We start from the raw sequence: 15,279 nt of genomic DNA, 5'->3' as shown, positions 1-15,279 counted from the left end.
CGGAAAGTCAGAAAGTCAGAAAGTCAGAAAGTCAGAAAGTCAGAAAGACAGAAAGTTAGAAAGTTTGAAAGTCAGAAAATCAGAATGTCAGAAAATCAGAAAATAAAAAAGTCAGAAAGTCAGATAGTCAGAAAGGTTGGAAGTCAGAAAGTCAGGAAGTCGTTTAAGTAAGAAAGTCAGAAAGTCAGAAAGTCAGAAATTCAAAAAGTCAGAAAGTCAGATTGTCAAAAAGTCAAAAACTCGAAGAGTCAGACAGTCAGAAAGTGAAACATGTCAGAATGTCAGAAAATCGTTCAGTTAGAAAGTCAGAAAGTCAGAAAGTCAGAAAGTCAGAAAGTCAGAAAGTCAGAAAGTCAGAAAGTCAGAAAGTCAGAAAGTCAGAAAGTCAGAAAGTCAGAAAGTCAAAAAGTCAGAAAGTCAGAAAGTCAGAAAGTCAGAAAGTCAGAAAGTCAGAAAGTCAGAAAGTCAGAAAGTCAGAAAGTCAGGAAGTCAGAAAGTCAGAAAGTCAGTAAGTCACAAAATAAGAAAGTCAAAAAGTCAGAAAATCAGAAAGTCAGAAAGTTAGAAAGTCAGAAAGTCAGAAAGTCAGAAAGTCAGAAAGTCAGAAAGTCAGAAAGTCAGCAAGTCAGAAAGTCAGAAAGTCAGAAAGTTAGAAAGACAGAAGTCAGAAAGTCAAAAAGCCAGATCGTTAAGTCAGAAGGTCAGAAAGTCTTTCTGCTTTCTGCTTTCTTCTTTCTTCTTTCTTCTTTCTTCTTTCTTCTTTCTTCTTTCTTCTTTCTTCTTTCTTCTTTCTTCTTTCTTCTTTCTTCTTTCTTCTTTCTTCTTTCTTCTTTCTCTTTCTTCTTCTTCTTCTTCTTCTTTCTTCTTCTCTTCTTTCTTCTTTCTTCTTTTCTTCTTTCTTCTTCTTCTTCTTTCTTCTTCTTCTTCTTTCTTTCTTTCTTCTTTCTTCTTTCTTCTCTTCTTCTTTCTTCTTTCTTCTTCTTTCTTCTTCTTTCTTCTTTCTTCTTTCTTCTTTCTTCTTTCTTCTTTCTTCTTTCTTCTTTCTTCTTTCTTCTTTCTTCTTTCTTCTTTCTTCTTTCTTCTTTCTTCTTTCTTCTTCTTCTTTCTTCTTTCTTCTTTCTCTTTCTTCTTTCTTCTTTCTTCTTTCTTCTTTCTTCTTCTCTTCTTTCTTCTTTCTTCTTTCTTCTTTCTTCTTTCTTCTTTCTTCTTTCTTCTTTCTTCTTTCTTCTTTCTTCTTTCTTCTTTCTTCTTTCTTCTTTCTTCTTTCTTCTTTCTTCTTTCTTCTTTCTTCTTTCTTCTTTCTTCTTTCTTCTCTTCTTTCTTCTTTCTTCTTTCTTCTTTCTTCTTCTTCTTCTTTCTTCTTCCTTCTTCATTCTTTCTTTTTTTATAAAAGCTTTTAATTTTTTTAATAAAACAAAATTCATCTCAATTAAAAAAGCGAACGAATCAACAAAAATCGCTGGAACAAGTGTTTCCGTTGCCAAATTGAGAAGCTAAACTCAATTAAGTGTCACTCTCCCCCCTCGTCCTTTGCCACCCACACTGCCTGCGCCAAAAAATTAAGTAACTAGAAATATGAAGCAATAAACCGTATACGAAAAAAAACAGAGTTTTTCATCTGATGTGTGATGTTGTCAAATCAGTTCGCAGGAATGTAGTTAGGCGTGGTTCTCGGTTGTTGTGTGTCAAAGACATTTAGGTATTTCGCGTGTTCCTCTCTTGATGGTCGATTTCTTTTTTGCCAAACAATCGAATGGTGACAGCGCCAAAGTGTATCATGGCTCTAAAAATAAACAAAACAGGATTTAAAAATAAATACCGGTGATTTATTCGTTTTGACAGGGATGCTTTTTTTTCACTCGTCTTTCTCTGAAGGCCCCAACGACTTTCGAGGGGGAGACACACCGGTTGAAAAATTAATGATAAAACGAGAAACAAATCTCTGAACCGAATAATGGAGACATATGTGGAGGGAATTAGTCGATGTGTGTTGGTGTGTAACAAATGCGAGGTGGTCCACTGGATGCTGTTGAGTGTGTTGGTATTTATAGAAGGTTTAGGGGGAATGGCGCGGGGTAAATTAATATGTTAATTGATGGTGACTCAGGCAATCTAGCAGTTCTCTCGTTGGATCGGGTATTTAGTTTTCGGGCGTTCCGTTGGATCAAGTTAGTATCAGCAGTTTCATTAATATTCTTCACTACTCCACAGGCTGGTTGGCGAGAATTTTGTAGCTGTTATGCGAGAGATTTGCGATGTGGTCTAGCCGGAAATTCTCGTTACGATTTAGAAGAGAAGTGTGGGAGATGTTACTATGTTGCTGACAGGTGGATGATTTTTGACTCCTGGTTTTTAAATATCTTTTAAAACTCATGAAGCGTGGTCTTTTTTCAGCTTGAAATATGCTGAATCATTTAAGGATGATTTATCCAGCAACTGATTGTCGGCTGGAAGTCAGAAAGTCAGGAAGTCGTTAAGTAAGAAAGTCAGAAAGTCAGAAAGTCAGAAATTCAAAAAGTCAGAAAGTCAGATTGTCAAAAAGTCAAAAACTCGAAGAGTCAGACAGTCAGAAAGTGAACATGTCAGAATGTCAGAAAATCGTTCAGTTAGAAAGTCAGAAAGTCAGAAAGTCAGAAAGTCAGAAAGTCAGAAAGTCAGAAAGTCAGAAAGTCAGAAAGTCAGAAAGTCAGAAAGTCAGAAAGTCAGAAAGTCAGAAAGTAGAAGTCAGAAAGTCAGAAAGTTAGAAAGTCAGAAAGTTAGAAAGTCAGAAAGTCAGGAAGTCAGAAAGTCAGAAAGTCAGAAAGTCAGAAAGTCAGAAAGTCAGAAAGTCAGAAAGTCAGAAAGTCAGAAAGTCAGAAAGTCAGAAAGTCAGAAAGTCAGAAAGTCGGAAAGTCAGAAAGTCAGAAAGTCAGAAAGTCAGAAAGTCAGAAAGACAGAAAGTCAGAAAGTTTGAAAGTCAGAAAATCAGAATGTCAGAAAATCAGAAAATAAAAAAGTCAGAAAGTCAGATAGTCAGAAAGGTTGGAAGTCAGAAAGTCAGGAAGTCGTTAAGTAAGAAAGTCAGAAAGTCAGAAAGTCAGAAATTCAAAAAGTCAGAAAGTCAGATTGTCAAAAAGTCAAAAACTCGAAGAGTCAGACAGTCAGAAAGTGAACATGTCAGAATGTCAGAAAATCGTTCAGTTAGAAAGTCAGAAAGTCAGAAAGTCAGAAAGTCAGAAAGTCAGAAAGTCAGAAAGTCAGAAAGTCAGAAAGTCAGAAAGTCAGAAAGTCAGAAAGTCAGAAAGTCAAAAAGTCAGAAAGTCAGAAAGTCAGAAAGTCAGAAAGTCAGAAAGTCAGAAAGTCAGAAAGTCAGAAAGTCAGAAAGTCAGGAGTCAGAAAGTCAGAAAGTCAGTAAGTCACAAAATAAGAAAGTCAAAAAGTCAGAAAATCAGAAAGTCAGAAAGTTAGAAAGTCAGAAAGTCAGAAAGTCAGAAAGTCAGAAAGTCAGAAAGTCAGAAAGTCAGCAAGTCAGAAAGTCAGAAAGTCAGAAAGTTAGAAAGACAGAAAGTCAGAAAGTCAAAAAGCCAGATCGTTAAGTCAGAAGGTCAGAAAGTCTTTCTGCTTTCTGCTTTCTTCTTTCTTCTTTCTTCTTTCTTCTTTCTCTTTCTTCTTTCTTCTTTCTTCTTTCTTCTTTCTTCTTTCTTCTTTCTTCTTTCTTCTTTCTTCTTTCTTCTCTTCTTCTTTCTTCTTTCTTCTTCTTCTTCTTTCTCTCTTTCTTCTTTCTTCTTTCTTCTTTCTTCTTTCTTCTTTCTTCTTTCTTCTTTCTTCTTTCTCTTCTTCTTTCTTCTTTCTTCTTTCTTCTTTCTTCTTTCTTCTTCTTCTTTCTTCTTTCTTCTTTCTTCTTTCTTCTTTCTTCTTCTCTTTCTTCTCTTCTTTCTTCTTTCTTCTTTCTTCTTTCTTCTTTCTTCTTCTTCTTCTTCTTTCTTCTTTCTTCTTTCTTCTTTCTTCTTTCTTCTTCTTCTTCTTCTTCTTTCTTCTTTCTTCTTTCTTCTTTTCTTCTTTCTTCTTTCTTCTTTCTTCTTTCTTCTTTCTTCTTTCTTCTTTCTTCTTTCTTCTTTCTTCTTTCTTCTTTCTTCTTTCTTCTTTCTTCTTTCTTCTTTCTTCTTTCTTCTTTCTTCTTTCTTCTCTTCTTTCTTCTTTCTTCTTTCTTCTTCCTTCTTCATTCTTTCTTTTTTTATAAAAGCTTTTAATTTTTTTAATTAAAACAAAATTCATCTCAATTAAAAAAGCGAACGAATCAACAAAAATCGCTGGAACAAGTGTTTCCGTTGCCAAATTGAGAAGCTAAACTCAATTAAGTGTCACTCTCCCCCTCGTCTTTGCCACCCACACTGCCTGCGCCAAAAATTAAGTAACTAGAAATATGAAGCAATAAACCGTATACGAAAAAAAACAGAGTTTTTCATCTGATGTGTGATGTTGTCAAATCAGTTCGCAGGAATGTAGTTAGGCGTGGTTCTCGGTTGTTGTGTGTCAAAGACATTTAGGTATTTCGCGTGTTCCTCTCTTGATGGTCGATTTCTTTTTTGCCAAACAATCGAATGGTGACAGCGCCAAAGTGTATCATGGCTCTAAAAATAAACAAAACAGGATTTAAAAATAAATACCGGTGATTTATTCGTTTTGACAAGGGATGCTTTTTTTTCACTCGTCTTTCTCTGAAGGCCCCAACGACTTTCGAGGGGAGACACACCGGTTGAAAAATTAATGATAAAACGAGAAACAAATCTCTGAACCGAATAATGGAGACATATGTGGAGGGAATTAGTCGATGTGTGGTTGGTGTGTAACAAATGCGAGGTGGTCCACTGGATGCTGTTGAGTGTGTTGGTATTTATAGGAAGGTTTAGGGGGAATGGCGCGGGGTAAATTAATATGTTAATTGATGGTGACTCAGGCAATCTAGCAGTTCTCTCGTTGGATCGGGTATTTAGTTTCGGGCGTTCCGTTGGATCAAGTTAGTATCAGCAGTTTCATTAATATTCGTCACTACTCCACAGGCTGGTTGGCGAGAATTTTGTAGCTGTTATGCGAGAGATTTGCGATGTGGTCTAGCCGGAAATTCTCGTTACGATTTAGAAGAGGAAGTGTGGGAGATGTTACTATGTTGCTGACAGGTGGATGATTTTTGACTCCTGGTTTTTAAAATATCTTTTAAAAACTCATGAAGCGTGGTCTTTTTTCAGCTTGAAATATGCTGAATCATTTAAGGATGATTTATCCAGCAACTGATTGCTTCTGAGATGTAAATAATGCAGTCTTTAAATTCGTTTCGAGTTTTACGACGCAAAGACTCGTAGTAATTTCAAACATCAGTCACGTTTGGCACCCATTTCCCATCAACTGAACGTCGTCGTCGTGTGTGCCCTGGGAAAATTGATATATTTCCAATATGTCACGTCAATTTTTGCAAAATAATATCATAAATCAGTAAATGAGTGTGTCCGGAGTTTGGTGTCAAGTGTGGCCTCTCTCGTGGTTCAGCAAATGTTCCGTCTACAGTAACGACACGAGCTTCATTGTTTTTCTTTCACTCTAGTAATGCTCATTGCTTGTCCCAGCATCTTGCAGTCAGTAAATCTTGTGCCGTTGATTCAGTGGATTAATGCTTTAGGACCCATAAATCCATACTGCATAGATTGTACACTTTACTACGTAATATTATGGATAGTGGCAGCAGCAGTAACAACGAAAAAAACCTGCCACAAAATATACACATAGACGCGATCCGTTTGACCCTGTCCCACTTTTACGAAACATGAGCTTCAAGACTCAAGCTTCGCCATCCACCATTAGTGAATCGTTATTTTTGTGCAGCATTCCCTTTACCCTTTACAGCATTCGATCTATCATCAGCATCAACATCAGATTTTCCCTTGTTTCTCGTAAAACGTGTCATCTTGTGGCGAACTTGGTGGTGCGAATAAAACAAACTCTAGCTAGTGAAACTTCATCAATTGATTCCAGTAAGTGATTTTATAATTGAAAAAGAATGGGTAGAGATGTTTGATAAACCAACTTAGAATGACAGAAAATTGAAAAAAAGGAAAGACTGAAAACCTGAAAAACCGAAAGATAATAACCAAAAAGAATGGAAAGTCTTAGAGAATCAGTGATTGCAAGAATGAGAAACTTAAAGAGCAAATTATTGAGTTACTAAGAAACTAAAAAACAGAAAGACTTAAGGATTGAAGCACTGGCATATTAGAAGAGGCTAATAGGCTGAGAGACTGACAGACTAAAAGAACGAGAGGTTCATAGACCAAGAGATCGAGAAAGTCAGTGATTTTGAAAATGAGCAACTGAAAGGCTGACAGACTGAAAGAAAGAGAGCTACTGAGTGTCAGAAAAACTGAGAGACGAAAAGACTCAACGACTGAAAGACTTAAAGATTAGGAGACTGGAAGACTGGAAGACTGAGAAACGAGAAACTTAAGAAACTGAAAGAACAAAGTATTGTGAGACTGACTGAACTAATGACTGAGACAAAAATACTGAAAAAATGGGACACTCATAGTCTAAAAGACTGAGAGACAAAGAGATTTAGAAACTGAGCAGCTGAAAGACTAAAAAACTGATAGACTGAGAGAACGAAAAAGACTGAGAATCGGAGTAACTGAGAGACTGTAAGACTTAAAGAAGCTAGAGACTAGAGTAAGAGTAAGACTAGAAGAATAAAAGACTGAAAAACTGAGATACCGAAAGACTAAGCGATCGAGAGGCTAGTAGATTTAAAGACTTTTTTGGATTTGATTATAGTCCTTTTAAATTATTTATGTCATTCGCGACTTATATCCACGATACAGTTGGCGGACAGTCATTGAAAAACTTATTCGGTACAACTGTGATCGATGTTTACTTTTGGGCTCGAACTCACGGACATCGGCTCAGGAGACAACAGACTTGCCAACTGAGCTATAGAACCAGCCCAGATTTAGAGACGAAAGGTAGTAAGATTCGAAGATTCAGAAATTCAGAAATTGAAAAAAGTAAACATTGAGAGATTGAGAAAAGGATACACTGACTGAAAGAACGAGAGGATCATAGTCTAAAAGACTGAGATACTCAGAGATTTTGAGAATGAGGAACTGAATAAAAGAACGTGAGAAACTGCGAGTGAGAGAAACTTAACGACTGAAAGACATAAAGATTGGAAGACTGGAAGACTAAAAGACTGAAAAACGAGGGACTTAAAGACTAAGTGGCTGATAGATTGAGGTTGATAGATTGAGAGACAAAAAGATTGGGAGATTCAAAAATTCAATTGTTAAGTAACTGAAATAACAAAGTCATGATAGACCGACTGATCTAAAAACTGAGACCGAAAGACTGAAAAATAGGGATACTTAAGACTTAAAGAAACTGGATGCAGCGTTGCCAGATCTACGGATTTCTCCGTAAATTTACGGATTTTTAGCACTTCTGCGAAATCTACTGGTTTCAGCATTTCCTACGAATTTTCTACAGATTATCAAACAAATGATAGGGATTTTGCGGATAAACGAAGAATCTACCTGACGACCAAAAAAAAGGTCATCATCAAGTTTAATTTCGCAAAACTCCGTACATTTTTCGTTTTTCGTCAAACCCACGGATTTGAGCTGTTTGCAATCTGGCAACGCTGTTGAATGACTGTAAGACTACTTAGAAGACTTAAAGACTGAGATACTGGAATATCGAGAAAAGCGACTGAGAGGCTGGTAGATTTAGAGACGAAAGATTGTGAGATTCAAAGATACAGAAATTCATAAAACCGAAAAAAAACAAAATATTGAGAGACTGGGGGACTGGAAAAAGGGATACTCAAAGGTTAAAAGACGGAGAGACTTTGAGATTTAGAAACTGGAGAGCTGAAATGATTAAAGATTGACAGACAGTGATATCAACCTTTCAGATTTTTTCTGAATCTTCCAGACTTTTTAAACATTTGTCCAGACTTATGATATTTCATCCAGACATTTCCAGACGGGTTAGTTTGGACCTAATTTTTTTTACAATACAGTCCAAGTTCTAAATTTTCGTGGTAAAATTGCAGGAAATAATTTGAATTTGTAATTTAAAAGTGAGGAATGCTACGAAGATGGATGTTAATCAGGGAATTAAGCATACTTCTGCCGGTCTCAAACATTGATAGTTTATATAATGTTGATTATATTATCAAGTAATGGCATCTGCACCATTGCATAGTGGTGCAAAACATCAATCTAGCTGTACGAAATTAATAGTGCCCAGGGATGAAGAGATAGACATTTGATGTAAATCCTGAGGGTGATGTGATAGCACTTTGACACATTCAACAAAATTATGTATTTTGATTAGATAAACCACTGTGCATTGTGATTTAGCGACAAAAAAAAAAATACATCACCTTTGAAGACTACCATCCAGACTTATTTTTCTAAATCTTCCAGACTTTTCTGAAAAATATTTGGCATCTCTGCTGACAGGCTGAAATAACGAGAAGGACTGATAGTTAGAATTACTGAGAGAATGGAAGACTTAACGAAATTGGAAGACTGTGACACTAAAAAACTGAGAAACTAAGCAACTGAGAGGATAAGTAGTTTTAGAAATTCAGAAATTCAGAAACTGAGAGATTAAAAAATTTAGACACTGGGAGACTATGAAAACTGAAAAAATGGGATTCTGAGAAACTCAGAGATTTAGAAACTTATGAACTGATAGACTATAAAACTGGCGAACTGAGAGAATGGAAGAAATCGAGAGATCATTACTATACTGGAAAACTGGAGAGATACTGGGGAATTTAAAGTAGCGTTGCCAGATCTACGGATTTTTAGCACTTCTATGGATCTACGAATCGATGCTTGAAATCTACGGATTTTCAACATTACCTACGGATTATCGAAAAAAAATATAGTGATTCTACGGATAAACGAAATTCTACCTGACGATAAAAAAAAGTTATCAAGTTGCATTTTACCTATACCAGTACATTTTTCGTTTTTCGTCAAACCTATGGATTTGAGCAGTTTGCAATCTGGCAACGCTGACTGCAAGACTAAGCAGCTGAGAGGCTGATTGATCGAGAAACGAAGAAATTGAGCGATTCAAAGATTCAGAAATTGAGTAACTAAAACAAAAAAATATTGAGATACGCGAAAATTTTACCTGACGATAAAAAAAAAGTCATCAAGTATAATTTTTCCAAAATCAGTACATTTTTCGATTTTTGTAAAACCTACGAATTTAAGTGGTTTGCAATCTGGCAACGCAGACTAAAAGACTATGCGACGACTGAGAGATGAAGGTATTGAAAGATTCAAAGATTCAGAAATTGAGAAACTAAAAGAACAAAATATTGAGATTTTGAGAGACTGAATATTGGAAGGCCAAAATATTAAAGGTGTGTCTTTATGAATTTCTGATTTTCTACAAAAAAGTAAAAAAAAAATAATAAAGTAATTATTTTCTGATTTTTTTTACTTTCTTATTGTCTGATTTTTTGTTTTTTTACCACTGTGACATTCTGACATCTCGATTTATTGTTTTTTTTATATTCTGTTTTTAATCTCCCTGTTTTTACTTTTTGAGATTCTTTTTTTTGCCTTGCTTACTTTCAGATTTTTGGACTTATAGATTTTCTGAATTTATGACTCTATTTTTTTCATTCAACCGAAAATGTCTGACTTAATGATTTTCTGATTCTCTGACTCTCCCAGTTTTATGAACCAAAGTTCAAATTTTCAGACGTACTGAACCACTGACTTGAAATCTGTCTTGCGTTCTTTCATATGTTTTTTTAACATTCCTACTTTCTGGATGTTTAATTTTTTATTTTTTCAACTTTTTTCCTCTCTGACTTAATTTCTGACAAATTAACTTTCTGACATTTCGACTTCTGAATCTTTCACTTCTAGACTTTCTTACTTTCTGACCGTTCGACTTTCTCATTTTGTATTCTCAGAGTTTCTTACTTCCTCCTCTAGAATTTTCTGACTCTCTCACTATCTAATTGTGAGCTGACTTCACTTTCCGATTTTCATAAGTTTTGTTTATTTTCTGAATTTCTGACTTTTGACTATGTGAATATCTGATGAGCTGTTTTTTTTTGTTTATTTTTTTGTTTTTGTGCCGTAAGGTCTTTATGCTTTATCAATTAGCGGCTTTCTTGTTTACATCCTTGACAGCATTCAGTTTTTTAAAATAGCTTTGACCTTTCGGATTTGTGTATTTAATTCTTTTTTCAAACTACATGTTTTTTATTTCGATTATACCTAGTCGTTTTACCATCTTTATGGTATTCGCGACTTTATATCAGCGTACAGTTATTGAAAAACTTGTCCGGTACAACTATGTTCGATAATTATTCTACGAACTGTGAACGTATTTTTTTCCATTTTAAACATTTTGTCATTTCCGAGTTCTCATATTTTGGCTTTTTCTAGGATATCAGACTCTGTTTGTCTAAGTCTGAGTCTGTAGGTTATCTAGATTTCTGTCTGTTTTCCACCTATTTCTTTACTTACAGAAACTTTTTTTTATATATTTTTATGTGTTTTGTTTTCTCTAGCTTTTTTTCAATCTTTATTCAAACTTTTCACAGGTTCAGTATTCAATACGAAACATATTAAGTTATGGAAGGGACTTTGAATAGCTTTTCAGAACATGAATTTTCCGGAAGGGACCTTAAATAGTAAACATCATAATAAGGGGGTATAAAATCAAAAGTTTTTTTTTGTTTTGATTTTTTTTTGCAATTCCTTTTTTAAACGGCTCATATCTTGAAGCTTTAGGAGCCATACTCGTTTGGTATATTTCCAATTGTTTGTTTAAGTCTAGATCATCCTCTTACGATAATTTTTTTTATTTTTTTGCAATGCATTATTTTTATGAAATTATTATTAATCTTATTCAACATTTTTATTCAGTAAAGTAAGAAATTATATCTTTTTTAATGTTACATTTTGTGCTTTGATACAAAACAAGTGCTATGGATCTTTTTTCGAAAAATAACTTATTTGAACAAATAGAAAACTAACTTAATTTGTAAAGCGCTCAATTAATCTCATCTCAAAAACTACGAACGAAGTTTCCAGTGTTAAAGAATTAGGAAAGGTATCCCAACAGCTCACACCTCTAACAAAAAACAAATTACCATACAGCTCTGATCAGTGACAAATTTAAAGCTCTAGAACTTCTTTACTGAGATAATTTAATATAAATTTATGCGGGTTTTTCACTATAAATTAGATTGTAGTTAAAAAGACAGCATCTTATTTTAAGAAAACTTTCAAACGAACATTGAATCAAACGAGTTTGTAAATGTGAAACGTGATCAATACAGTTGAGATTGAAAGCAAATCTTACACAAGAATTAAGGACGACTTCTAGTTTGTTAAGAACTGCTTGGGAAACTTGACATAGATAGAAAATCACAAGCTATAAAATGAGGAAAGATCAAAGCCTTGAAAAGTTTGATCTTCATCTCTGTATCCAAAATATTTGATGAAGTCGAAGAGTTCTTAAAGAGTTATATGTTTTCCCGCTCTGCTGAAGTACATACGAATCAAATTTAAAGTTGGATTGTATTTTAAAACCTAAACTCACAGCTTCTGACACAATTTTTATCTCTGTGTTACAAATTTTTGGAATTATTTGTATCGAATTATTCTTATTTTGAAAAATTGCTTACGATTTATTCCCATTCAAAGACAACGCGTTTCTCATTGACCAAGCATGGATAGACAGTACAGGAGATCATCATTTATTCGTGAATTAATACATTGCTCTGCCAAGTTTGTGTAATCTGAATAGAGTTATAAAAATGTGAATTTGAAAAAATCTTAGTACATACATAAGTATGGGTCCTAGAATAATAAAACCTCAGGGCTCTGTTACTCCAGATATTTATAATCGATAGAGAGGATGAGTACTGATTGTTGCTGTAGACGGTTTGAGAACGATCTTCAAGGTACGATTTTATCAAAGTTGTCGCTGAAATTCCAAATCCTAAATTTTGTGAAAGTTTATTGCAAAGAACAGCGTCAAGCATGCTTTAGAAAAGTCGAGCAGAAACATAACAACAGATTGAGATCTGTCAGTTACTGAGCCTATATCATCTAGTACTTTAATGATTGCAGTTTTAGTACATTTTCGCAAATTTGTATGATTCGTCAGACTTAAAATTATTTTTCTACGCAACAATTTTTATTGCTTTTTGCCTTATCAAATGAAATCTACTGGGGGTTTCCTTAAATATGTATAAAATATCAATACTTTACTGAGATCTAAACACAGTATGGCAATTTATATTATTATTAACAATCTGTATAAAGTTATCAGTTTAATTGCCCTACTTATTAAAAGAAAGTTTAGGAAATTTTTGAATTTAATATCTAGATAAATTTAAACTTCAACATGATGATATCCTAAAAAAATAGAAAAAATAATCTCTACTTTTTTTTTAACAGATCAGCGTTTTCGATTTAAACTATTTTAACGATAATTTCGAAGCAACCATCCATTCAGTATAAAAGTTCAAAATTAGATTCCAAATAGCCTTCTGTGGACTTGAAGTTCCAAAATGTTCCTCAGATAGCCTTTTTTAACACGTTCGTCGCCACGTCACCCATATTCGGCAGACGGGTGTATTTCCTGGGGGGCCCCGTCACATCAAAAAGCAGGTTACGCTCTCTTACTTGAGTTTACCGCTCAGCTTCGCCACACGTTTCAAATATGGGAGTTCTCCCTCTTTGCTTTCTCTCTCTGAAAAATTGTTTGGGCCCGGCTAGCAAAACTACCAAAATGAGCGTGGCGACGAACCTGTTAACACGACCGCCATTTCATGAATATGAAATATGAATACATATCACGAAATGGCAAATAATATTTTTTGTAGCTTGGAAATTGTTGGAATGTACAATATATTATGTTGAAATTTTAGTTAAAATCAATTTAAACCTTACTCGCAAAGGATTGTTTTGGAAAAGAGTAATTTTTTTCACTTTTAAAATTCCGTCCAACTGTATTTACTTACCCTGAATTTAACACACATTGAAAGTCAGTTGAAGCAATTCATGAATAAAATATCTAGATAAACTTAACCATCTTTTTTATGTTTTGCTCAAAAGTTATAATCCCCCCCCCCCCCCCCCCCCCCAATTCTTTTTTAAACCGGTATTATTTTAACGGATGTTTCATTTATATTCCGTTTCGTAATGTTTCTGAGTGATAACAGCATTTTTGAACTAAGTGAACTGAAGATTACTTTCAATACGAAATTGAGCGCTGAATCCGAAAATGAAATTTAAAAAAATCTCGGTACATTTTTTGTTAGGTTAAGCTCCAAATATGAAATTTTGAAAAAAAAAAAACAATAAAAGGACTTTTAGGTACCTACTTAGATTCCAATATTTTGGACTACAAAAGAATAATTTGAACTTTCTTTTTGGCAAATTGAAGGTGAATAAATTTGCTATCGATCATCTCAACTTCACTTTTGCCTACGATCAACAGTATTGTTGATATTAATGACTTAATGATTGAAAAATATTAAAAATTCACTTTTTTAAATAGATTTTTTTGTTTCATCGACAGTTTTGAACTCGATGGTGACATTTGAAAAATTTAAGTTTTCTATGAACCTAGAATGTCGATTTAAAAAAAATATTTCAAGTGATTATTTATCGAAATCGGTTGAAAATTGAAGAAGTTATGGTTATTTTTCCTTAATAGAAATTTATGCATTTTTGATCAATTCAACAAACCGCAGTGTACTAATCTTAATATAGGAAGAATTGAACATGGTAAATCTCACTCGCTCCCAGCAAAAATTGATCATTAGCTTACCAGAAGATCGGTCGTTAGAAATTATCATAGGGGAAATTCGGGTAAGACGGACACCCTAATGTAGAATCGCAATAGAAAATCAGATATTACTTTTTTCATCGCAGTTTTCGTGCAGATGGGCAGTTCAGGTTGTTTTCTAATGCATTAACCATTGGAATTAGTGAATTTCCTTCATCAAAACTGTTTTTATAGCTATTCAAAACATGCTTGCAAATTACACTTTTCAAAAATGGTCGGGTAAAACGGACACTGCTCAAAAAAGATACATTTTGCCGCAAAAATTGCTGTAAAATTAGATTTTTTTTTAGTTAAGCATTTAAAAATGTTTTTCAACCAAAATGAAACCAACTGGTCCGAGTACAGAAGCGAAATAGTGTGGTTTCGGAATTCCGTATTTTATTGGCACTTTTTCAGCAGAGATCATGTTTTCACAGTTTTTATGGCCTGTTTGAGATGGTTAGTGCTTTTCGACCGACAATTGCTCTTGCCAAGGTCTTCTGAAGGCATATAGAGGAACAAACCGATGAAAAAATTAAAATACCTGGAGAAACTTATGTGTCCGTTTTACCCGACCTTGAGGTTTCCGTCTTACCCGCCTTACCAACTTTGTTTTTCACAACATTTATTGTTCAAGCCCTTTGACCGAAATTCGCTGATTTTCCTCAGAATGGTTGAAAAGAAGCCTAATAAACACTCTACCTTTAAAAACAGTTGAAATTTTCGAAAATTTTGCGAGTTATGAACTATTTTATGAGGAGAGAAAATTACATCAGAGAATGGAGCCTCAAAGTTTTTGTTTGTTTTTGTTTGTTTATTATTGGACCTTGCTTGCTATAAATATACAAAAGGTCTCGAAAGTTTTGATACACTTAGACGAACATATTACCATCATTAGATTTGAGCCAAACATTGTAATTTTCGAAATATTGAAAGTGTCCATTTTACCCGCTGTGTCCGTCTTACCCGACTTTCCCCTAATTAGTTAGAAACCTTTGAATTTGTTCATAACACTACTTTTCAACCTATCAACCTTTCTTTTTTTTCTATCTTTTTCAGCTGGAGTACGCCAGGCTTGCGCAAACGAAGGTGAAGATGTCAACATCAACATGGAGTGCTTCAAATGCATCTGCAAGGTAGGACCATGTAAGACTTATTATAGGGTCAGAGGAATAATTTATTATAAACTGAATCGATGTGATGAAGGGTTCATTCCCTACAATTTCGTAAAACAGTGAAACCCTTTGGTGAAAAAAACTGATTATTCTTTATTTTTTGAACGTTTTGCTTATATACTTTTCATGCTGGACAACCGACACAACAAAAATGAACGAATTCATTATCAAATTATCGTTCTAAGTTCAAAATTGAGGGCTGCAATGTTCAATTATTTTTTCCACAAAATGCTCAAAATTCTAATTCAATATGTTT

At 34.2% G+C, this 15,279-nt stretch overlaps 1 protein-coding gene across 1 annotated transcript in view; it reads left to right on the top strand.

Moving 5' to 3' along the window:
• The window catches only part of LOC129751722 (heparan sulfate glucosamine 3-O-sulfotransferase 5), a 368,160-nt gene extending 353,176 nt beyond the window's left edge, over positions 1–14,984 (top strand). Inside the window, exon 9 of the mRNA XM_055747388.1 lies at positions 14,908–14,984. The gene's annotated coding sequence lies outside the window, so the exon portion shown is untranslated. The remainder of the gene's footprint in view (positions 1–14,907) is intronic.
• Positions 14,985–15,279: the final 295 nt, after the last annotated feature.

The sequence above is a fragment of the Uranotaenia lowii genome, chromosome 3 (genome assembly GCF_029784155.1).
Source record: "Uranotaenia lowii strain MFRU-FL chromosome 3, ASM2978415v1, whole genome shotgun sequence".
Taxonomy (NCBI): Eukaryota; Metazoa; Arthropoda; class Insecta; order Diptera; family Culicidae; genus Uranotaenia; species Uranotaenia lowii.
The sequence above is the reverse complement of the archived record's forward strand: the minus strand, read 5'-3'. Positions and strand labels throughout refer to the sequence as shown.